Source organism: Canis aureus, chromosome 21, assembly GCF_053574225.1.
Source record: "Canis aureus isolate CA01 chromosome 21, VMU_Caureus_v.1.0, whole genome shotgun sequence".
Classification (NCBI taxonomy): Eukaryota; Metazoa; Chordata; class Mammalia; order Carnivora; family Canidae; genus Canis; species Canis aureus.
The window spans coordinates 42,371,970-42,397,402 of record NC_135631.1 but is presented as its reverse complement, the minus strand read 5'-3'; the positions used below and the strand labels follow the sequence as shown (position 1 = coordinate 42,397,402).

The following is a 25,433-nucleotide window of genomic DNA, read 5'->3' as shown; positions in this document are numbered from 1 at the left end:
TAGTCTGTCCATAGCAATTCTGCCAAACAGCAATACTGGATCAACTCAAAAATATATTTTCCTTGTTCTTCCTTCTGTTCCAAAGCCCATAGGCACTGTTGAAGAAAACCAAGTAACCAGCTCCATTGCAAATATGCAATACCCAGCCTCAGGCAGGCCCACAGCTCTGCTTAGCAATCCTGGAATGGAGTTTTCAATTTTTTTGGTCTCAGAACCTCTTTCATACTAAATTACTGAGGCTCCAAAGAGCTTTTGTTTATGTGCATCATACATATTGAGTGTTTATTATATTAGAAATTAAAACCAAGAAATTTCAAAAACATTTAAAAACAGCAATAAAGTCAATATATGTTAACACAAAGGACATATTTTTATGAAAGATAATATTTTCCAAAAACAATCAATGAGATGAGCATTGTTTTATATTTTTGCTAATCTCCTTAATGATTGGTTTAATAGAAGATAGCTGGGTTCTCATATCTGTTTCCCCTTTCAATCTTTTGCGATGTAGCCTTCTGTGTAGCCTCTAGAAGACTCCACTGTCCACTCAAGAGAGAGTCAAAGTGAAAATGTAAATAATGTCTTGTTATTATTATTATGTGATTTACCCTCTACTCTGTTTCAGTTTGTCATGTGCACTCAGTCTTCCCAAAGGTTCATGATGGTTTTTGCTTGTTACCAATAACATCACGATCACTGTCAAATCCAATGGGAAGTTTCATTAGCTGGAGGGACTGGGGAAGGTTTCATGTGCATTGAGGTAGATGTTGAAGACTGACTCTGAATATTCCAAGTCAAGGTAGAAGAAAGGGCAGAGATGGGTGAGGGTGGAGGGTAAACAGTTCCTGTGACAGGAGGTGAGAGAAAGTGAGGCTGGAAAGGCCCAATAAAGAGTATGGACTCCTCCTGAGGGCATAAGAAGCCATGGAAAGCGATAGGCATGTTAGTTTGGGAAGGAGGCATATTAAGCAACACTTTTTTTTTTTTTTTTTTTGGACAAGAGGAAAGGGAACAAAAGATACAGTTATTGCTGTTGGAGGTAGTGATGTGTAGGAGAGTGGAGGGTGCTTATTCATCTAATCAGTACATGTTTATTGAGCTCCTACTAAGTACCAGAAAATGGATAGTTTCTACTTACTCTGCATTATCAGATGAATGCCATTTGGGAAGAGGAGTGTCGTTATTGCTTAGAAGGGAAGGCAAAGTTTGGAGCAACTTCTGCAGTTGGCATTGTTAAGGACCTCACAAATACTGACAAAGAACCACCAGTATTTAGTCAGTGGATAGACTAATCTGTGGTTAGGAAATTGTAGGAGCCAGTGGAGAAGAAGACCAAAAATGTAGGTGAACTATGGAGTGTTCATGAGAGCATGGTTAACATGATTGGCCCTGGATTTCAGGCTTTAAAAAAAAATTTATTGAGGTAAAATTCATATAACATAAAATTAACCATTAACCATTCTAAAGTGTCTGATTCAGTGGCATTTGGTGCATTCATAGTGTTGTGCAACCATCACCTCTGTCTAGTTCCAAGATATTTTATCTCCTAAGAGGTAATCCTGTTCCCATTAAGCAGTCACTGGCCAGTCACCCCTCCTCCCAGACCTAGGCAACCATTAATCTATTCTCTCTCTCTCTCTGGATTTTTGTTCCAGATAGTTCATATCAATAAAGTCATGCAATATGTGACTTGCTTCTTTCATTCAGCAAAATGATTTCAAAGTTCTTCCATGTTGTAACACATATTAGTACTTTATTTCCTTTTGCTGTCAAATGTTCCATTTTATGGATATACTACCTTTTGTTTATCCACTTACCAGCAATGCATTTTTGCATTTTTTTTCGACTTTTTGGCTATTATGAATAATGTTGCTGTGAACATTTGTGTACAAGTTTTTGTGTGGATATGTTTTCATTTTTGGAGGTATATACATAAGAGTGGAATTGCTGGGTCATAGAGTAGCTCTATGCTAAAATATTTGAAGGCCCACCAAACTGTTTTCTAGAGTGACTGTACCATTTACATTTCCCCGAGCAGTATGTGAGAGTTCTAAATTCTCCACCTCTTTGCTAACATTTGTTATTATTTGTCTTATTTTATTATACTCTTCCTTGTGGGTATGAAGTTGAGGTTTGCATTTCCCTAATGACCAATGCTACTAAGCAGCTTATCACAGGCTTATTTACTACCTATACCTTTTCTTTGGTGAAGGATAAGTTCAGTTCTTGCTCATTTTCCATTTAGATTGTCTGTTATTTTAGCATTTAGAGAATTCTTAATATATTCTGGATGCATGTACCTTTGGTCAGATATGTGATCTATGAATATATTCTCCCAGTTTGTAGCTTGTCTTCTCACTCTCTTAATAGTGCCTTTTGCAGAGCAGAGGCTTTTAATTTTGTTGAAGCCCAAATTACTGTTTTTTTTTTTTAAATGAATGGATCATGATTTTTCATGTCCTAAGACTGTTTGCCTGTCTTTTCTTTCTGATGATTTCCACCTTTTTCTTATAAAAGCTTTATAATTGTACACTTTATATTTATATTTATGATACATTTGAGTTAATTTATTAAAACATTTTATTATTTATTTTAGAGAGAAAGACAGTGCATGAGTGGGGGGAGGGGCACAGGAAGAGGGAGAGAGGCATAGCAGACTCTCTGCTGAGCAGGGAGTCCTATGCGAGGCTCAATCTCACTCATGACCCTGAGATCATAACCTGAGGAAACCAAGAGTCAGAGGCCCAGCCAACCCAGCCACCCAGGAGCCCTAATTTGAGTTAATTTTTGTATAAGTTATGAATTTAGGTTGAGGCTTATTATTATTATTATTATTATTATTATTATTCCTATTTTGCCTACAAATATTTAATGGTTCCAGTAACATTTATTGAAACACTATCTTTTTTCTATTAGATTGGCTATGCATCTTTGTCAGAAATTGGGTGACTGTGCTTGTGTATAGCTCAATTTCTGGATTCTCTGCTATGTTTCCTGGATCTATGTGTCCTTCTTTCTTCAATAAAACACTCCTTTGATTACTGTAGATTTATAGCAAGTCTTAAAATTGGGTTATGTGAGTTCTTCAACTGTTCTTTTTCCAAAGCTGTTTTGGCTATCTAGTTCCTTTGTCTTTTCAGATACATTTTAGAATCAGCTTGTTGATATCTACAAAAAATTCGAGAATTTTGATCGGGATTATGTTAAATCTATAGATCAATTTGAGAAGAATTGGCATCTTAACAATACTGACACTTCCATGGATGGTCATGACATATCTCTCTCTTTATTTATATCTTCCTTGATTTCTCCAGTTAGCCTTCTATAGATTTCAGCATACAGATCCTGTACATGTTTTGTTAGATTTAAATCTAAGTATTTCATTTTTTGGTGTGATTTTTAAATGATGCCTTAAAAAACTTCATATTCTAATTGGTCATTTCTATTATACAAAAATAAAATGGATTTTTATATAGTGACCTTATACTTTTTTGTGTAGCTCATTAGGATTCTCTCATGTTGTTGATATGTCATTCAAGAGTTGAGATAGTTTTACTTTTGTTTCCAATCTGTAAGCCTTTTCTATGTTCACTGTGTCCATACCATGCTCAGGGTAGGTAGTACTCAGGGGAGGTACTGGTATTTGTGTCAGTTCATACATAGACTTGGGGATTACCTTCTTTGGTTCTCTCCTTTCTTGGATTTCTCCCATACTTTCCACATCCAGTCCAAGATGGTAATGTAGGAAGACCTTGAATTTACCTCCTCCAAGGTGAAAGAGGACTTCAATTGCCCCCATTTTGACCTTAAACTTTCTAATTGATTAAGTTCTTTTTTCCAGTTTATATCTTTTTTTTTTTTTTTTATAAATTTTTATTTATTTATGATAGTCACACAGAGAGAGAGAGGCAGAGACACAGGCAGAGGGAGAAGCAGGCTCCACGCACCGGGAGCCCGACATGGGATTCGATCCTGGGTCTCCAGGATCGTGCCCTGGGCCAAAGGCAGGCGCCAAACCGCTGCGCCACCCAGGGATCCCTCCAGTTTATATCTTAAAACAGGTAAAATACCCTGAAGGTAAGGCATCCTCTATGGGAACTGAAACTACCTCCTCAAGCAATAAGGATTGCCAAGAGCCAGTAAGACTCTGTTGCTCTGGACTCCAAGACAATGATTGACCTAATCTTTACTGCTCACTTATACTTTGTCCCACATTTTCCTTATATAAACCTGGAAGTGTTTTTGGCAGTCTAGAGACAGTCTTTGAGATGTTAGTTCACTGCCTTCCCGGTGTTAGCCTCACTGAATAAATTCCTTTCTTGTTTTACCATTACGTGTTTTTATGCCTTTGAAATTTTTTAGTGGTGAGTAGCCAAACATGATCTTTTTAGGTTCCCTGGAGCTAGGTGCTCTTGCACCTTAGCTCCCTGGCTACAATTTTTGGTGAGTCAGCCAGGAGCCATACTTTCAATTAATCCAGCCCCCTTAGAATTACACCTATTTATAGAACAATTCCTCTTAAGAAGAACTGAGGGCCAACTGAACAGCTTCTGCACAAGATAGAGAGAATGCCAAAAGACAAAAGCATGGAGACAAGGAGGATAACAAAGGGAACCCCCCAACCCTGTGAATGGCAGTGGAACAGATTCTTCTGCCCTTGGGCACAGAGAAAAAAGCCACAGTTTAAAAGAGCAACTGGCCTATAAAAGACAGTACTAGAACTCCACCAACAGTAGAAGAGCCATGAGAACACTCTCTCAGTCATAGGGACTTGAGAATGACAGGTTTATATTCTCCATCCACCTTAAAAGCATAGAATAGGGTCCAGTTGACATAGCTGGCTTACTGCCCCAGCAAGCCCCAGGTGCACAAACACACACCAGCCTCAGTGGCACTGAGATAGGGAAAAAGAAAAGCTGTTTTTTCTTTAAAAAGCTCCAGTTTAAAAGAGCGACGAAAGGGGTCCCTGGGTGGCTCAGTCGGTTAAGTGTCTGCCTTCAGCACAGATCATGATCCCAGGGTCCTGTGGGGAGCCTGCTTCTGCCTCTCCCTCTGCCTGCCACTCCACCTACTTGTGCTCTCTCTCTCTCTCTCTCTCTCTCTCTGTCAAATAAAGTATTAAAACAAAACAAAACAAAAACAAGAGAAAATCAACAGTGGATGCAGACTAGTGAATGCAGAAGAACATATCAGTGATTTGGAAGACAGATTAATGGAAAACACCTAAGATTAATAGCAAAAAGAAAATAACTTTTTAAAAATGAGAATAGGTTAAGTAGAAAACTTATCTGAAAAAATAATAGCGTAATATATTCAAATGCAGATAGGACAAACCTACCACCAAGAATATTTTACCTGGCAAGATTATCATTCAGATTTGAAGAAGAAATAGTTTCCCAGACAAAATATAAAAGAGTTTATTAGCCATACAAAAAATGTTAGAGATTTCTTTAAGTGGAAAATAAATAACCATAAGTAGACATAAAAGAATTATAAGTTAAAAGATATAAAATATGACAGCATTTACATGAAACATGGAAGAGAGAGTAAAAATATATTAAAAAAATTTTAGAATGTGTTTGAACTTAAATGACCATCAAATTAATATAGGTTGTTATAAAAATATAGGTTGTTATATACCTGGGATGTTATCTGTGAGTCTTATGGCAACAACAAACTCAAAACCTATAATTGATACACAAAAATAAAGAAAAAGAAAGCCAAACATAGCACCACCAAAACTCATCTATCACAAAGAAAGAGAGCAAGAGAAGAAAGAAATAGAGACCTATAAAAACAACCAGAAAACAAAGAACAAAATGGCTATAAGTACATGCCTATCAATAATTACTTTAAATATAGGAATCCCTGGGTGGCTCAGTGGTTTAGCACCGCCTTCAGCCCAGGGCGTGATCCTGGAGACCTGGGATCAAGTCCCAGATCAGGGTCCCTGCGTGGAACCTGCTTCTCCCTCTGCCTATGTCTCTGCCTTTCTCTCTCTCTGTGTGTCTCTCATGAATAAATAAATAAAATTTTAAAAATAATTACTTTAAATATAAATGGCCAAAGTGCTCTGATTAAAAGACAGGATAGTAGGATGAATAAAAAATCAAGGCTCATCTATATACTACCTACAAGAGACTCACTTCAGACCTAAAGACATATATAGAGTGAAAGTGAAGGGATGGAAAAACATTTGCCTTGCAAATGAAAGCAAAAAACAAAAACAGATCAATACAATCCCTATCAAAATACCAAAGGTATTTTTTTACAGAACTAGAAAAAATACTAGAAATTTGTATGGAACCACAAAAGACCCTGAAGAGCCAAAACAATCTTGAGAGAGAAAAACATATCTGGAGGTATCAAAATCCCAGATTTCAGGATATACTATAGAGCTGTAGTAATCCAAACAGTATAGTACCAGCACAAAAATAGACACAGAGATCAATGAAACAGAATATATAGCTCAGAAATAAACCTATGGTTATATGGTCAATTCATCTTATAGAAGTAGGCAAGAATATGCCATGGGAAAAAACCAGTCTCTTCAATAAATGATTCTGGGAAAACTGGATAGCTACATGTAAAGGAATGAAACTAGACCACTTTATAACACCACAAAAATAAATTCAAAATTGATTAAAGACTTAAATGTGAGACCCGAAGCCATAAAAATTCTAGAAGAGTACACAGGCATCAACCATAGCACCATTTTTCTAGATATGTCTCCTAAGGCAAGGGAAGCAAAAGCAAAAGTAAACTCTTAAGGTTATAGCAAAATAAAAAGCTTTTGCACAGCAAAGGAAATGATTAACAAAACAAAAAGGCAACTTAATAAATGAGAGAAAATATTTGCTAATAATATATCCAATAAGGAGTTAATATCCAAAATGTAAAAGGAACGAATACAACTCGCCATCACCAAAAAAAAAAATCCAATTAAAAAATGGGTTAGAGGACCTGAATTAACAATTTTTCCAAAGAAGACATACAGATGGCAACTAGACACATGAAAAGATGCTCAGCATTACTAATCATCAGGGAAATGCAGATCAAAACCACAATGATATATCACCTTATACCTGTCAGAATGGCTAAAACCAAAAATACAACATATAATGAGTGTTGGCAAAGATGTGGAGAAAAAGAACTCTTGTATACTGTTGGTGGAAATGTAAATTGGAGGAGCCACTGTGGAAAACAATGTGAAATTTTCTCAAAAATTTAAAAATAGAGATGCCATATAATCTAATAATTTCACTACTGGGTGTATACCCAAAGAAAACAAAAATATTAATTCAAAAAGATATGAACCTCTATGTGTATTGCAGCAAGATTTTTTAAAGATTTTATTTATTTATTCATGAGAGACACACAGAGAGAGAGAGGCAGAGACACAGAGGGAGAAGCAGGCTCCTTGCAGGGAACCCGATGTGGGACTCGATCCCGCGTTCCAGGATCATGCCCTGGGCCCAAGGCAGGCACCAAACCGCTGAGCCACCCAGGGATCTCTGTATTGCAGCAAAATTTACAATAGTGAAGATATGGAAGCAACCTAAGCATCCATCAATAGATGAATGGATAAGGAAGATGTGGTACAAATGTACAACGGAATATTATACAACCAGAAAAGGATCAGATTGTGCCATTTCTGACAATATGGATGGACCTACAGGGTATTATGCTATGTGAAATAAGTCAGATTGAGAAAGACAAATACCATACAATTTCACTCATATGTGGGATTTTAAAAAAAATGGATAAAAAAAAGCAAATAAAAAGCAGGTTCAAACCTGTAAACAGAAAATGACCTGGTGGTTGCCAGAGGGGAGGGAGAATGGAGGAGTGGGCAAAACAGGTGAAGGGAACTGGGAGATAACAGGCTTCTGGTTATGGAATGAAGAAGTCAAGGAAATAAAAGACACAGCATTGGGAACATAGACAGTGATATTGTAGTAGTGTTACATGGTGACAGATGGTAGCAACATTTGTGGTGGGCATAGTGTAATGTAGAAACTTGTTGAATCACTATCTTGTACACTTGAGACAAGCGTAACATTGTGTGTTAGCTACATTCAAATAGAAAAACTTAAAAACAAAAAGCAAAAAACTCTGAAAGGATCCTATTCTTTGTCCTTCACCTAGAAGGCTAGGATTTCTTTTGGTGTTTTACTTATCCTTCTATTGCACGTTTCTTCTAGACTCAGTTTCCCCAGGGGAAGAGTGGCAAGAAAATAGCAAAAAAATAAAAATAAAAATAGTGAGGATCCGCTCCCCCACCTCCATGCTGCAGGACTGCTTTTCTTGGTACATTTGGTCAAAAAATGAATTTTCTCCTGGGGTTTTGATACCTATTTCATTAGGATATAGCTCTGCAACTGAGTTTCGTAGGGCATATTCTTAGGGTAAGGTAAAGGGAAGAAAAAAGAGAAAAAAAAACCCAGGTTTCTTGCACATTCTCTGACTAATAGGAGTCTCTGGCCAGGAAGTCAGGTTTTCTCTCCATTTTGCTACCTATACCTGCTTCAGAGTTTCACATTAGAGTCACCCTCAGGTCAATCACAGGAGACAAAACAGGGAAAACACAAACTTTTCACATAAGGGTCTGTATTAGTTAGAGTTGTCCAGAGAATTAGGGCCAATAGAGATTATATGTATTTGACTTAATATGAGGAATTGACTCACAATTATGGAGCCTGCTGTCTGTATACTGGAAACCCAGAAAAGCCAGCAGTGTAGTTCAGTCTAAGTCTAAAGGCCCAAGAACAGGTGCAAATGGTGAAAATCCAAGGTAGGAGAAGACTGATGTTCCAGATTTTGCAATGAGGAAGGAGCAAAGAGGAAAATTTCTGTCCTGTGTTCTATTCAGTAGATTGGATCCTGCCAACCCACACTGGAGACAGCAGTCTGCTTTACTGAGTCCACTGAATCAAATCCTAATCTCATCCAGAAACACTCTACAGACACACCCAGAAATAATGTTTAGTTTGGGCACCCCATGGCCCACTCAAGTAAACCCATAGTAATAACCATCACAAAGCCATCCTTCAAGTTTTGTTTCCCTTCCTCTGTTCACCTGCTGTTAATTTATAAGTTTCTAAAGTAGTTGCTCTTTATATTCTGATGAGTGTATTGTTGTAGTCAGTGGGAGAAATAGGGGGCTGAAATGGAAGGAAGTCTAGGAACCATGAGACTTGAGTGTTAGATGCGACATCAGTGATATTAAAATTATCTAGATGATGACAGAAATCTGGGCAGAGAATGCCTGGGAATCAGGTGTTAATGTTTTTAATGAGTACAGGTATGTGCTTGGGTAGAAGGAGATGACAGGGATGAGGATAGGCAGAGGGGCATGAAGACTGTCAGCTGATGCATGAGACTCATGCAGGAGGAATTACAGAAGTGATTTAAAGTGGTGGAACCATAGTCTCGATGTGGCAGCAAAACCTTATATGAAGACCCACCTCACCTTCTAAGGAATGGGAGATGGGTAAGCTACGTAAGAATGAGCAGCCTTTATTCTGAGAGCCATTTGAGGGAGGTTGTGCTGTATAGGGAGTGGTATTTCAGTTACCATGAAAATGTTCTGGGTAAGAGAGGGGAAGAAGAGCTTAGCTACGGCATCAACGTGCCACACATGACCTTGGTAGCCCTTAGCCACATGACATTGGTAGCCCTTAGCCCACTGAACCATCATGCAGATGGGAAGGTGGTGTAACATTACTAGTGGGAACGCATGTGTTGGTGTAGAAGCAGAGTTGGTGCCCATCCCAGCCACACCCCTTGAATTGTGTGTGATCTTGAGCATGTTACTTAACATCTCTGAACCTCAGTTGTCTATAAAATGGACATAACAACAAAGGGTTGTGAGGATTAAAGGATTATATGTACAAAGTGCTTGATATGGCATCCAGCAACCCAGAGCAAGTGCTCTATGAATGACAGCTATCATTATTCTCATTTTAATATCCAAGAGAGGCTAAATAATCTATCTGGGTTCCAACACCTAGCGGGTGAATCTCAGGTCTTTTGACACTGATTCTTCTATTTGGAGGGAACTCAGGGCCAGGATGGCTAGGTGAGTAGAAGGAAGCAGACCAGTAAGCTAGTCCTCTATCCAGCTCTTTTTTTATACAGTCCGTGGTTGCAGATTCATATCTTTCCTTCCAGTGGAAAAAGAAAAAAAACAAATCCTTCTAGAAAAGATAATACAAAGAACCTTCCATGTAATATTAAGTGGTAGGCTCTATAAAACCTGACATGCATCATCTCATTTATCTCACACTGACACCCATTCATGTGGGAGTCCTTATTCTAGTCTCTAGTTGAGGAAATTGAGACCTACAGAAGTAAAGTGACTCCCTCAAGGTCTCTTAGTTCGTTCGTGACCGTGTTGGGCCGAAACTCTAGGTGTCTGCTCCATGTCCAGCGTATTTTCCTCTGGGAGTTCACTCTCTCCCAAGGTGAACAATCCTGAATAATGAAACAATCCTGGACAATCCTGAATAATCAGAAACAATTCCTGAATAATCAGGAAACAGATTCCTGAACAATCTAGAATATTCCAGAAATAGTAAAAAGATATGTTTAAGACTTCTAGTTTTCACCTAGGCACTGTACTCTGGGTGACTTTGAGTTTGTTGCTTACTCAATAGTTTTGTTTTGTTTTTTTCTCTCTGGGAAACAGATGACAAATTCCTAAGCTTTGCTTCTGTTTCTGTGTTATGAAGACCAGTAAAATTAGTAAAGCTTACTGGAAGATTAAAGTTTCCAACTTGAAGAAAATAGCTTGAATCGTCCTGCAGCCACAGATTAGGTGTGTTAAAGGTGAGAACTGGGATTTCAAGTCCTTTGATAATCCCTATCCATTCCTTTCTTTATGATTTGCTTATTCTCATTCTTTTTTCTTCCCTTTTAAAACTCTGCTTTCCATCTGCCAGCACATCCCCTCTAGTTTTTCCCCATGTCTAGCAATTGCCATTCTCCATATGTCCACGTTAAATCTACTAAGAAGAAAAAAATTAAAAAATAAAACCAGAGAAGGAAGACTCAATACTGAAACATAATTTGGAGTTAACACTTCTACTTCCAGCCAAATATAATAAGAGGGACTGGATTTGTACTCCTTCTAGAAACAAATAAAAGAGTAGACAAAATATATGAAAAAACTGTTCTCAAGACATCAGACATCAGGCAATGAAGGACAGTGATCCCTGAAATTGGGAAATAAATGAAGTGATCCTTACAGGACCTTAGCTTACTGACTGGCAGAGTTTTGAGGTTGTGGTATTGGGAGGAGAAAACTGGAAGAGCCCAGCAATTTCCCTTAATTGTGGAGAGGAAGTCCATAGTTCAGGGAGGCTCCTAGATTTCACAGGGCAGAGTATCAGAGAGGAGAAAGTTACTCAGAGAGGGAACTCCAGAGATCAACAGAGTGCCTTGAGTATTCACCTGAGTATTGCTCAGCTCTTGTATGTGAGGAAACTATCAGAGGTGAGGGGAAGAAACACCCAAAAGGATCAGAGGGAAGACTCACTGTCACACGGTCCCAAGTGTGGAAGACCTCATAATTTACATGCCACTTGGAAAATACTTGCATCTGTGTCAGTGCTGGGAAAAAAAATCATCCCTCAACTAACTTCTGCTCTTGTCTTGCCTAAAATAGCTTAAAAGCAAGACCTGAAAGGATTGAACTATTTCTAAGTAACTAAACTATATTCCAAAACAAAGACTGAGCATATTTATAGAGATCTAAAAATATCCAGCACTCAAAAAGGTAAAATTCACACTGTTTGACAACCAATGAAAAATTATTGGGCATGCAAGGAAGCAGGAAAATAAAACCAATAAGGAAGGGAGAAATCAATCAATTGAAACTGATTCAGAAATTACACAAATAGAATTAGTAGATAAGAATATTAAAATAATTATTATAACCATATTCAATATATTTAAGAAATTAGAGGACAGATTGAGCATGTTAGAGACATGCAAGTAATAAATAAGCTAAATCAAATTTCTAAGACAAAAATTTCACTTACTACTATGAGAAATCTGGCCTATAGATTACTGAATGGGATTAATGCCATATAAACACTGCAGAAGAAAAGACTAGTGAACTTAAAGACATAGCAATGGAAACCACCTAAAATGAAACAGAGAAAATAAGACCTCAAATGGCCTAATACACATGTAATTGGATCTCCAAGGAAGAGGACAGGCAAGAAAACTAATTGAATAAATAACAGACAAAAATTTTCAAAGTTGATGAAAACTATAAAACCATAGATCCGATAAGGTCAGTGAACCTCAAGCACAGGAAACATGAAAAGAACTACATGGAGGCACACTATAGTCAAATTGCTTCAATCCAGAGATACAGAGGAAAAAAAATAAAACTGAAAGCAGATTTCTCATCAGAACCAAGGTAATCTAGAACATAGTAGAACAACATTTTTAAAGTATCTAAAGAAGAATTGTTATGATCTTGGATTAGAGAAAGATTTCTTAGCTATAACACCAAGCACATCATTCATTACAAAAAAAAAATATATGATGAGACTTTATCACACTAAGAACTTCTGCTTTTCAAAGAACTGTTAAGAGTTTGAGATGACAAAACAGAGACTGGGAGAAAATATTTGCAAATCATATATGTGAGACACAGGACTTGTATATATACATGATTCTCAAGACTCAATATTGTGAAGATAAATAATTTGATAAAAATGGGCTAAAGATTTGAAAAGACACCTTATGGAAAAAGGTATATATATATATATGGCAGATAAACACATGAAAAGGTGTTTAACATCACAAGGGAAAATACAAATAATTACAATGAGATAACACTACAGAACTACTAATATGTCTAGAATTGAAAGACTAGACTGCCAAGCATTAGCTAGGATATGGAATAACTGGAACTCTCTTATGCTGTTGATGGGAATATAAAAGTGATACAACCACTTTGGAAAACAGTTTTATAGTGTCTTAAAAAGTTGAATATGCAGCCTAGCATATGACTTAGTCAAATCTACTTTCAGGTATTTTCCTCAAAGAGATCAAAGTATATGGTCATACAAAAACTTTTACATGATTGTTTATAGAAGTTTTGTTTATAATAGGCCAACTATTATATTTGGGTGTGGAACTATTTGGGTGTGGAAACAACCCAAATGTCCACTGACATGTTAATGGATAAACAAAATAGTAATGGACTACTGATACACATGACAGAATGGATAAATTTCAAAATGCTGAGTGAAAGAAGCCACCCCCTCAAAAAAAGAGTACGTCATATGTAATTTTATTTGTATAATATTCTAGAAAATACAAAATAATATATTGTGACAGGAAACAGAACAATGACTGCCTAGGAATGGGAATTGGGGAGGTGTGGGGAATGAGGAACTAAGGGACACAAAGAAATTTTTAGAGGTGACAGACATGTTCTTTTCCTTGATGTAATGTGTATATGGGTGTATACATATGTCAAAACTTTCAAATTATGTACTTTAAATATGTGCAGTTTATTGTATATCAGTTATACTTTAATTAAGCTATTGATAAGGAAAACATAATTAGATATTGTGCCTTTGACCTTCAGAGCTGCTATTTCAAATATAACCCTCCAGCATTCACTGATTCTCTGAATCCTCAGTATCTTTCAGTAACTCACATCATTTCTTAAAAATAAATGTAATTGGGAGAAAGGGGAGATACCCTGGCAGTTATAATGTGTAGCATTTATAAATGTGTCACAATTCTTAAACTGCAGCCCATAGATGAGATGGGTGACATAGTATATGTTTACTTTAGGTAACTTGGAGCTGGTGGTAGGTCCCAGATGCTAAATCCCAGTACCCCAATTACCTTGCCCATTTCTTAATTACTTGACCAATTAGTGGTCCCCTGCCTCCCTCTACTATATAAGAAGGAACTTGGTCTGTCTTGATCACTTCTGTGTTTAGAGTAGAGCTCTAAATATCACATAATAGGTGCCCATTAAATCTATAATAAATGAATGATTGAGTTTTATTGCTTCTGTATGGGACATATATCCAGATTTTTGACAATTCTTATGGTAAGAGTCCCCAGAGGATCAACATTTCCAGTCTTTTGGCACTGTTGAAGTTTTGTGACAACCACCACAAGCTAGCCCTACAGACTCACTTCCTAGATCATACAATGCCCCTGTCTTCTCATTCACAGTCCTGTGCAGCTGAATGAAGAAGTCTCCATAATATGATCTTTGTTTAAAAAGGCCAAATTCCTCATTTTGTTCTCACTCAGAAAGAACTAAATCTGACTATGTGAAATTCTGCTAGTGATATAGCAACAGAGTGAAGAGGATCAGTTCAAGTTGACTCCGTGGGCTGATCTTAATAAGCTGTCTAGGGCATGTGTCCGGTTAAATGGAAGTGCTACCCTCAGAAATATGCTTACTAGTTATCCAAGGTACAAAAACCAAGCATCTAAACAAGTAAGTCATTTCCCTGGAGAACAGCTTAGTAAGGGAGACCGAATGGTGGGAAGTGGATGAATTATTTTGGGCCTTTCCTATTGCAGAGACACAGTTCACCGTTTGGAGGTTGAGAGTGTAAAAGAATCATGAAACCGAGAGCTGCCATTGTTGAGTAACAACATTCTCTAAGCTGTGTCTTATGCACTGACACAATAATCAAAGGGAATCAAGCACTTGTTTTTTGTTTTTTGTTTTTTTTAGGATTTTATTTATTTATTCATGAGAGACACAGAGAGAGAGAGAGGCAGAGACACAGGCAGAGGGAGAAGCAGGCACCATGCAGGAAGCCCGATGTGAGACTCGATCCTGGAACTCCAGGATCAAGTCCTGTGTCAAAGCCACATGCTTAACTGCTGAGCCACCCAGGCATCCCAAGCACTTGTTATAAGCACAGTAGTGAACAATTTCTATAGGCTTCAACACTTAGATATGTTGTGTGTGCACTTTGCACATGAACACGCCCTTGTTGGTCATTTTCCCCTGAAAAATAGGTCCCATGTATTTCAGTGGACTTGCAAATTTAGTCTTTCTGAATTGTTTGATGTTATTGGATAGTTATGGATATACCCCTGTAAAAGGATCCAGAATTTTCTTAGTCCATTTTAGAATTGAATTGAAAGCCTATTCTCTATATTCAGTTCAACTTTGCAAATACAGCATTACATATAACTGAAGCATATAACTGAAGGAATACTACTTCTCAAAGATTGACCCTCAAAATCAGTCCACCTTCCTAATGATGCCTTGTTCTTTGGAAGGACCAAAATCAGAATGGTTTAACATGAAATGGAACCATAAAGAAAATATAAAAGTACATTATACTTAGTAAGGGTAACTAATGTTTCATGAAATTTTGTTTCATTTATTTATATGTGTGTGTATAAGTGTGTGCATGTGAATGTGATACCTTTGTAGCTGGGGTTCTGGATAAGACTTAAGTCATCCAGTTGGATGTACTTGCGTGAAATTTGGAAGATGTGATGGTTAATTTTGTGTGTCAACTTGACTGGACCACAAGGGTCTAGATATTTTATTAAACATTATTCTGGGTGTTCTCTGATGATATTTTAGATGAGATTAATATCTGAATTTGTAGACTGAGGAGGCATATTATTTTCCATAATATAGATAGGCCTCATGCAATGAATTGAAGGCCTGACTAGAATAAAAAGGTTGACCCCTCCATAGATAATAGGGAATTCCTACTGCTTGGATGCCTTTAACTGAGACATTGGTTTCTTCTGCAGGCTCAAAATGAAACATGGGTTCTTCCTGGAATTTGAGCCTGCCAGCCTTTGGATCAGAACTATACCATCAGCTCACCTGGGTCTCCAGCTTGCCAGCTTATCCTGAAGATCTTGGGACTTGTCAGCCTCTACAGTCATGTGAGCCAATTCCTTATAATAAATCTCCTTTTGTGTGTGTATATACACACACACATATATTTAAAAATATATAAATAATATATTAATATATATCTATCTTATTGGTTCTGTTTCTCTGGAGAATCTAGACTAATTCAGAAGGTGAAATTGGGGGATCCCTGGGTGGCGCAGGGGTTTGGCGCCTGCCTTTGGCCCAGGGCGCGATCCTGGAGACCCAGGATTGAATCCCACGTCGGGCTCCCGGTGCATGGAGCCTGCTTCTCCCTCTGCCTATGTCTCTGCCTCTCTCTCTCTCTCTCTCTCTCTCTCTGTGTGTGACTATCATAAATAAATAAAAATTAAAAAAAAGAAGGTGAAATTGGTTCTACTGTTTGTTTTTTTTTTTTTCCAAACATGATGTGGTAGTCAGAATTCTAAAAAATAGCTCCCAAGATTCCATACCCTAATAATCCTGGGAACCTGTGAGTATGAAGAGACACTATTTCTGTGATTGTGTTGTGTTATATAGAGAGATTACCTGGGTGGGCCAATTTTATCACACAAATTCATGTAAAAGCAGAGAGTTTTCTCTGGCTGGAGGCAGTAATGGAAATCAGAGGGGAGGCAGGTTCCATAAGAAGGATCTTGTCCGAGCTGTGATGCTGTGGGAAGGCCTGTAAGAAAGCCCCTGTCAGGAACTGTCAATGGCCACCAGAAGTTAAAAGTGACCCCTGGCCCACAGTAAAAAAAACAAGGAACTGAACTCTGCCAAACCCAAATGAGCTTAGAAGTAGATTGAACTGAACTCTGCCAAACCCAAATGAGCTTAGAAGTAGATTCCTCTCTAGGGATTTCAGATAAGAACCCAAGCTGCTGACACTTTGACTTCTACCTGGAGAAACCCTAAGCAGAGAACCCAGCTGAGTCTGCCTAGACTTTGGACTTACAGAATTGGGATAATAAATGGGTGTTGTTTTAAGAATTTGTAGTAATCTGTTACACAGCAATCGAAAACTAATGCACTTGGTCATGGAGATGTGTTTTCCCAGGGAAGCATTAACAGAGATTTAGGGATCAGTCATTGGTATCAGGAGACAGGGTGTAGGACACCTGTTTCGTCTGGTGCAGACCTAGCAGGAGTAATGGCTCTGGAGTCAATAGTTCCTGTGGTGGCCTCCTTGTTTCTAGCTTTCCCATTGTGGCAGAGGCTGGGGTTACTCCAGCAAAATAGTTCTTCAGTGTCCTTCTAAGGATTCTGGGAGCGCAGTCTACACCCCATTTATCCAGCCCTTTTAATGATGCTTTGAGCACCCCAATGCTCATGTTAAATTACTGCTTAGATATCAGATAAATTCTGTTATTTCCTACTTAACCTTGACTATTTTATTTTCAAATCTCTCCTACTTTTTAAGTATAATGACATGTCAGCTTATTTAAAATTTTGAAGAACTACCTCTTACTTCTTGAAAATCCCTCTTTTTAAAAATATTTTATTTATGTATTCATGAGAGACACACAGAGAGAGGCAGAGACATAGGCAGAAGGAGAAGCAGGCTCCTTGTGGGGAGACCGATGCAGGACTCGATCTCAGGACCCAGGGATCTCACCCTGAACCAAAGGCAGATGCTCAATCACTGAGCCACCCAGGTATCCCAAATCCCTCTTATTTTTTATGACATTTTGCTCTCTTGTCTTCTCATATATTTCCTATACTAATTTTTATTCTCTTTTGCTGGCTCATTTTCCTTCATCAAACATATATTGAGCATGTACTAGGTTGTAGACACTGTATGCAAAGGGCAGAGGCCTTATCAAGAACTGATCATGGACCTTGTCCTTCAGGGATTTGCCAATATGTAAACAAATTAACCATAGTGAATTGATAACATCTGTAATAGAAGTGGATAAATGTACTCTGGAAGCCCAATGAAGAAAACACATGACTCTCGGGGGTAGCCAGAAAGTGCTTTACAAAATTGATGGCACTTGATGGTCTTCTAGAGTAGACATGTCTCAGACAGACAAAGTAAGGAAGGGCATTCCAGGCAGAAGAAACAGGGCAAAGACATGAAAGTTTGAATATGTTACACATTAAAGGAATAACAAAAAGTTTTCTGTGGCTGGTTTTCCATGGGGGATGGAAGATTGGTAGAGTCGGGATTTGTATAGAGGTGACACATGAATTGGATTCTAGAAATAAGAGCTTACAAGAGATAGTTATACTAGAATTCTTGACTTTTTATGACTACCCATTATATTCAAATAAATCTGAAGCTACTTCCTGGCATGGTTGAAAGGTTGTGCATCATCTAAGTCTCCAGGATTACTCTCATCCAATTTTCCTCTTTCCTACCACCTATTCACTTAGTTATTCATTCATTTATTCAGAGAGGTATGGGGGGGTGCGTATCATATAGCATGTGAAGGTCATTATAAGGACTTTGGATTTTATTCTAGATGAATTGGAACATCAGTTGAGTGATATGATTTAATTTGCATCTTAAAAGAATCACTGGCTACTGTCCTGGGAGTAAAATGGGATGGGAGACAAGTATATAAGCAATGAGATGAATAAGGAGGTTATTGTATTAATCCAGAGATAGCTGTAGTGTGGGTCAGGATAGAAGTATTATGATCTTGTATATATTTTAAAGGTGGATATGATAATATTGCTAGTGCATTGAATGTAGGGTATGAGAAAAACAAGGTATCAAAGATGACACCAAGGTTTGGGCTGGGCCACAGGATGGAGATAGTTTTTTGTTTTTATTTTTGCTTTAAAGATTTATTTATTTATTTTAGAGACAGAGGAGGGGCAGAGGGAAAGAATCTTCAAGCAGACTCCCTGGGTGGCTGACATGGGGCTCAGTCTCATGACCCATGAGATCATGACCTGAGCCAGAACCAAGAGTTGGACGCTTAACTGATTGTGCCACTCAGGCACCCCAGGGGTCACTTTTCTTTAACACGGTGATTTTGAAAGCCTGTCAGACACCCAAGCTGCATTTTGAGCCTGTGGTTAGTTAAAAGCATCTGGTGTTAGAAGAGAAGTTCTGGCAGGACTCATGGGTGGTTTACTTGGTATTTGAAGCTATGACATTACATGAGATCACCTCGGGATGAGAGTAGATGAGAAAGAGAAGTCATGCAAGGACTGAGCCCTGGGGTCTCTAGCTCTTAAAGTTCTGGAAGATGTAATGGAAACTGGAGGGAGTGGCCACTGAAGGAGGAGGAGAGACATCAGGAGGGTGTCAGGTCCTGGAAGCCTAGTGAGGAATGTGTTTCGAGGAGGGAGGGCTCAAAAGGGTCAAGTGCTGATGGCAGGTCAAAGAGAATGAGGTCAGAAAATGATCATTGGATTTTGCAATGTGGAGATCATTGACACATGTCAAGAGACATTTCAGTAGCACTAGGAAAAGCTGAATCGGAGTGGCTTCAACAGGGATTTGGAGGAGAGGGACTTAGATAGTCGATCAGGCAATTCTTTCAAGGAGTTTTGTTAACAAAGTCATGGAGAAGAATGAGGCAATAGTGGGAAGGGAAGGAAACAGGGTCAAGAGAGGGCTTTTTTTCTTTTTAAAATTTGAGAAATGGGGATCCCTGGGTGGCGCAGTGGTTTGGTGCCTGCCTTTGGCCCAGGGCGCGATCCTGGAGACCCGGGATCGAATCCCACGTCAGTCTCCCGGTGCATGGAGCCTGCTTCTCCCTCTGCCTGTGTCTCTGCCTCTCTCTCTCTCTCTCTGTGACTATCATAAATAAATAAAAAAAAAAAAAAAAGAATTTAAAATTTGAGAAATGGCAGCATTTTTGTATCTTTCATTTTGTTGATGGAAGTAATGCAGGAGAGTGGGGGTGGGGGGAATTACTTGCAGCAATGTCCTTGAGAAGGTCAGAGTGCTTTGAGTCTAGTGTCCAGAGAAGAGTTGGCTCACAGAGGGATGAATAGATCATTCACACTTATGTTGGTGAAAGCAGAGCACATGGAAATAGATGCAGATGGAATAGTAGTTGTGGTAGCAGGTGGTTTTACAAGGTCTCTTCTCACTGATTCGATGTTCTCAGTGCAGTAGCAGGCTAAGTTCTTTCTTTCTTTCTTTCTTTTTTTTTTTTTTAGGAGCAGGCTAAGTTCTTTTTTTTTTTTTTTTAGTAGCAAGCTAAGTTCTAAGATGGGAGTGAAGAAGGGGTTGGGAACAGGTGGAGGTTTGCAGAAAAAGAAGTGGTGAAGTCATAGTCTAGGGGTGTGAGTGAGCAGCCCATGACCTCACTTGAGGTCAGTGGCCTTAAGTAACTGTTTTGTGTTTTTCTCCAATTACATTGGGTGTTGATATGGATAGGATGTGAGTTAAATTGCATCTACCCTATTTACTCATCTTTCAGCCTTTGTCTCAACCACTCTTACTGAAGCAGAGTTAATTACTCCCTTCTCGGTCCTAGTGTGGTACCACGGTGCATCCATCTATTGTAATTGTTGCCATATTATAGTATTTTGCCTTTCTCTCTCCCTAGTTAATTTGGACGCTCCTTGAGGGTGTCAATTTGGTTATTGCGATTCCTAGCATAGTGTTTGGCTTATGGTTGGCATTCATCGATTGCCTGTTGAATTGAATTGAATTCCATGGAGAGGATGAGCAGGAAGTGTTGGCGGGTAGAAGAGGTAAGGTCTAGAGAAAGAAAGAGTGGTGACTCTTAGAACCAGACCCAGCTGCTCTATAAGGAGGGGAGCCCCTGCTGCTAAGGGTGGATAAGGTAATTGCTGACTCATGTCTAGTGGTGGGCCTGAACCCCAAATGAACTTATGTATATTGGATCAATAATACTCACTTCTACAGTGTTTGCTTTGAGGATCAAAAGACCTACATGCAGAAGGATTTTGTAAATGAAAATGCACCACATAATGTAAGATACTATTTCTTACAGCACTCTGCACCAAGAGAATAGAAATGTGTTGAATTTGTATGTTTTACTAGAGTATAGACTGTAAAACAAAGGAAGAGAAGGATGGGTTAAAAATAAAAAGAATGATTATAGCTATAATCTTCTTGTTGGACTTTCTACTCTTAAAAGTCTCTTTGGAAGATATGATCACAGTCTCTTTCAGTTACAGCATGTTCCACTGCCTCTCATTGTCTCTGAGCCAAGAGCCCTAATGTGACCTACTTTGCTAAGCCAGGTGGTGTCATAGACAAAAGTGCCAGCTCATTCTGCAGGAAGCAGAGAGTAAGGAGCCTGCTGATCTGACTGGCTAGTATCACAATGCACAGGTTGGGAAATGCCTGTGCTCAGAGAAGACCAACCTTCCACAGCATTCTAAAACTCAGGAGAACTTTCTAACACATTGGCAGTGTTAACAATTCCAAAGCAATAAAGTGTTTGATTCTTGATGCTGACTAGAAGCAGTATTTTTTTTTAACACAGGTTCTGACTTTATTGTTAGTTAATTGTTCATGTCTACCTGGCTTCAGTTTCCCTTAGATTGCAAATTTCTTAAGAGCAGGGACCATGTTCTATATGTCATACCCTTGTCCACACATGCCTACCACAGTATTTTATGGGTTCGCAATGACCATCTGTTATTGATTGTTTTTTTTTTAGTAGATATCAGACAGCTTTCATGGTGACCAGGTATTGACAGAGAATAATGAGAAAGACAAAGATAGAGCTTTTTCGACTACATAAACCACATGTTGCTTAACCTGAAATCCTGGGAACATAGGGTGTTCTGCATGTGAGTTGAGGACACTGTTATCCTACCCCTTCTTCCCAACAATTTAAATGCCTTCATGGCAGTTTACCTTCCTTTCATTCCCTAACTTAAAATAATTTACAGTATTGCCTGTGGTTTACCTGCTTATATGCTAAAAGCAGCAGCCCTGGAAACACATAGCTGTTGCGATTTGATGTATACCAAGAAGGCTGCCTTATTTGCTGAGTGTGTACAGTGGGTTGGGCAACACTTTTATTTCTGGGAGGATCTTCTAATATGTAAATATATTTCTTGGGTAGAGCAGTGTGTTAATCCATTGTCACGGAGGGTGAAACCCAGCTTACTTTCAGTAGAATTGGTCATATTAGTCATATGAAGGAATGAAAAACAGGACGGATTAGTTTTGGTGCTCACAATAGTCTGAAGCATGGAGTGATGCCCATGGAAAAGCAAAATAAGAATACCAGACTGAGGACTCAAATTAAGAGATGTCTCAGGGATCCCTGGGTGGTGCAGCGGTTTGGCGCCTGCCTTTGGCCCAGGGCGCGATCCTGGAGACCCGGGATCGAATCCCACGTCGGGCTCCCGGTGCATGGAGCCTGCTTCTCCCTTTGCCTATGTCTCTGCCTCTCTCTCTCTCTCTATGTGACTATCATAAATAAATAAAAGTTTAAAAAAAAAAAGAAAAAAAGAGATGTCTCAGAAAGCAGGATCAAGATGCCAGAATGAAGAACAAAGATAAAGGCTACCTAATCTCTAGAGATTGGAGAGTTTGCTCCAGTGGGGAGAACACTCCCTTAGAGGTAGGGGAGAGGCTGGTGAGTGTTCAACAGGCCTCTTGTTACCACCTCTGGGCCAGTATGTTTCTGTTCCCCTGAAATTCCTGCTCCATCCACCTCATCCCATCTATTCAATAAAAAAACTCATTGAACTCTCTGGAACCGCCTTTCTACTCTTCTCACCTCACTCATGATTCCGTTGTGGACAATTTCAGAATCCTAGTATAATTGGCCCAACAGGGTAGCTTCAGTATTCTTTAAATTTTCTGGCTCCCACAACCTTAACCACCAGCTTCCTTTAGCAGCTCACTTCTGTGGCTGTGCTCAGGGCTCTACTGTCACCCAGATGACTCATGCTAGAATCGTCAACTTAACAAGCTGACCTCTCAAAAGAGCCTCCCCTGACCAGGTGTCCTACCACTTCCCCCCACAACTTCTCTTCTTCAGTCTGATGGACACTTGTGATCCATACTCCCTCACTCTCATTTCCCTGTCTGTTGTCTCTTGTGTCTCCACTTCCCTTCCTAATCTAGTATACACCCCGCAGTGTGTCAGAGCCTCCTTGTCCTCTGGTGCTTCTGTCTTGCTGGCCTTGAAACTTGGATGAGTCCCTTCCTCTTGCAGCCTCTCCTCTCTCACACTCAGTTTACTGAGCTTTGAAAGGGAATCGCAGTCATTGGCATCACTCACTATAACGTTATGGTTGCCCATGTCAGCTGACCCTTAGGGTTCCTTGCCAGTCTCAAAGGGGTCTGGTCACCTTCCATTTCCACTCTCCACCTCCATCATTTTCTGCAACCCATCTTTTCCACCTTTGCTTGGGAAATGACTCTTATTTCATAGATAAAACTTAGATTCCAGACACCTGCAAACTCTCCCTCAGCCCCTATAACCACAACCTTTAACACTCTTCAATACCTCAACCCCAGTCTGAGAAATGAGAACAAAATGTCCTTTTCCTACTCTTGATTCATTCATTCGTTCAATGATCACTGAGAGCCAAATGCATCCTAACAAGTACTGTGCTATATGCTGAGGATGTTAGAGATGAAGAAGATATAAACCCTACTCACAAGGAGCTTATAATCATGTATAGGAGACAGATATTATGGGTAATGATTGAAATATACATGGAGCATTTTAAGAGTGTGAGGAGAAAAGCCACCTAACTCAGCCTTCATGAGAAGGAGATGAAGTGTCATGAGGGATTTTTCAGATGGGGTGGTGGCTTGAGCTAATCTTTAAAGAGTGAGTAGGTTTTAATAAGGCAAAGTTGGAGTGAGCAGGAGACAGGAGGGTCAAGGATTAGAAGGCAGAGAAAAGCATCATTGAATATAGGAAGAGGGTATAAGTAAAAATAGGAAATTGAATTATTCTTATTCTTGACTGTGTCCTAGGCTTTGTTATGTGGCCATCCCACAAATAACTTCAAATTAACATATTTTCCACAAATGTCCTTCTCTTTTAAAAAATTCTTTATCCTACCATAATTCCTCTTGTTTCCTCACCTCTGTAATTCAACTAGTAACTAATTTCTGCTGATTCTACAGCATCAACATTTCTAGTATGCCTATCCTGTCTTCACCTTTGCTTAGCATCAGTGCAGTAGTCTCATAACTGACCTCACATCTGTACTCCTCTTAGAGAGAGTGATCTTTCTAACATACACACCTTCCTACATCACCGCCTGGCCAAGCTGTGGCTCCCCCACACTGAAACTTGGATGAGTCCCTTCCTCTCGCAGCCTCTCCTCTCTCACACTCAGTTTACTGAGCTTTGAAAGGGAACCACAGTCATTGGCATCACTCACTATAACGTTATGGTTGCCCATGTCAGATGACCCTTAGGGTTCCTTGCCAGTCTTAAAGGGGTACAGCATTATAGGAAAGGCTTTTCTCACCCAGCCCTTGCCCCCACCTTTGCATCCTTACTGGTCCCTGGCCTTTTGTTCATGCTCCTAGGCTCTCACATGAGCAACTATCAGCAATTTCCTTAATTGGCCCTATTGTTTTTGTTTTATATCTAGATGTCTTCCCCTTCCCCATAAGTATAGGAACATTTTGATGCAGCATCTATTTTTTTAAAAAGATTTAATTTATTTATTCATGAGAGAGAGAGAGGGAGAGAGAGAGAGAGTGAGAGAGGCACAGACACGGCAGAGGGAGAAGCAGGCTCCATTCCGTGCAGGAAGCCTGACGTGGGACTTGATCCCGGGTCTCCAGGACCACACCCTGGACTGAAGGCAGCGCTAAACCGCTGAGCTACCCGGGCTGCCTTTGATTCAGCATCTTAATATGAACTCATTTTAATGTAGTCTAAAACAACCAGCAAACATTTAACCTATTCTTTTTTCTCTTTCCTGAATTATTACTGTAATAGATACTTTGAAAATTTTAAATTTATTATTGAAGAGTAATGTACAGGCTTATATTGGTTTCAGGTATATAACATAGCAGTTTGACAATTCTATATGTTACTCAGCATCACCATGATAAGCGTAGTCCCCATCTGTCACCATACCATGTTATTACGATATTGACTATCTTCCCTATGCTGTACTTTTCATCTCTGTGAGCTATTTATTTTAAAACTGAAATTTGTACCTCTTAATATGCTTTCCCTGTTTTGCACACCTCCCATCCACCTCCCTTCTGGCAACCACTAGTTTGTTCTCTGTATTTAAGAGCCTGTTTGCTTCTTTATTTATTTGTCTTGTTTTTTAGATTCTACATACAAATGAAATTATATGGTGTTTATCTTTCTCTGACCTATTTTGCTTATCATAAAACCCTCTAGGTCCATCCGTGTTGTCATAAATGTCAAGATTTTTTTTCTTTTTATGGCTAAGTAATATTCCATTGTTTATGTGTACCACACTTCTTTATTCATCTACCAATGGACACTTAGTTGCTTGCATGCCTTGGCTATTGTTAAATAATGCTGCAATAAACACAGGGGTGCATATATCTTTTCAAATTAGTGTTTTCCTTTTCTTTGGGTAGACACATTAGTGGAATTACTGGATTATATGGTGTTTGTCTGTTTTTTTTTTTTTT

At 39.0% G+C, this 25,433-nt stretch overlaps 1 long non-coding RNA gene across 3 annotated transcripts in view; it reads left to right on the top strand.

Moving 5' to 3' along the window:
• Positions 1-25,433, top strand: part of LOC144292966 (uncharacterized) — a 412,082-nt gene that overhangs the window by 167,751 nt on the left and 218,898 nt on the right. For 2 of the 3 annotated variants that reach the window (XR_013360390.1, XR_013360388.1), the window contains exons 1-2: positions 10,697-10,830; positions 15,778-15,915. This is a non-coding gene — a long non-coding RNA (uncharacterized LOC144292966). Of the gene's footprint in view, positions 1-10,696; positions 10,831-15,777; positions 15,916-25,433 lie in introns of those variants that run through there. The other variant, XR_013360389.1, reaches the window with a different exon arrangement.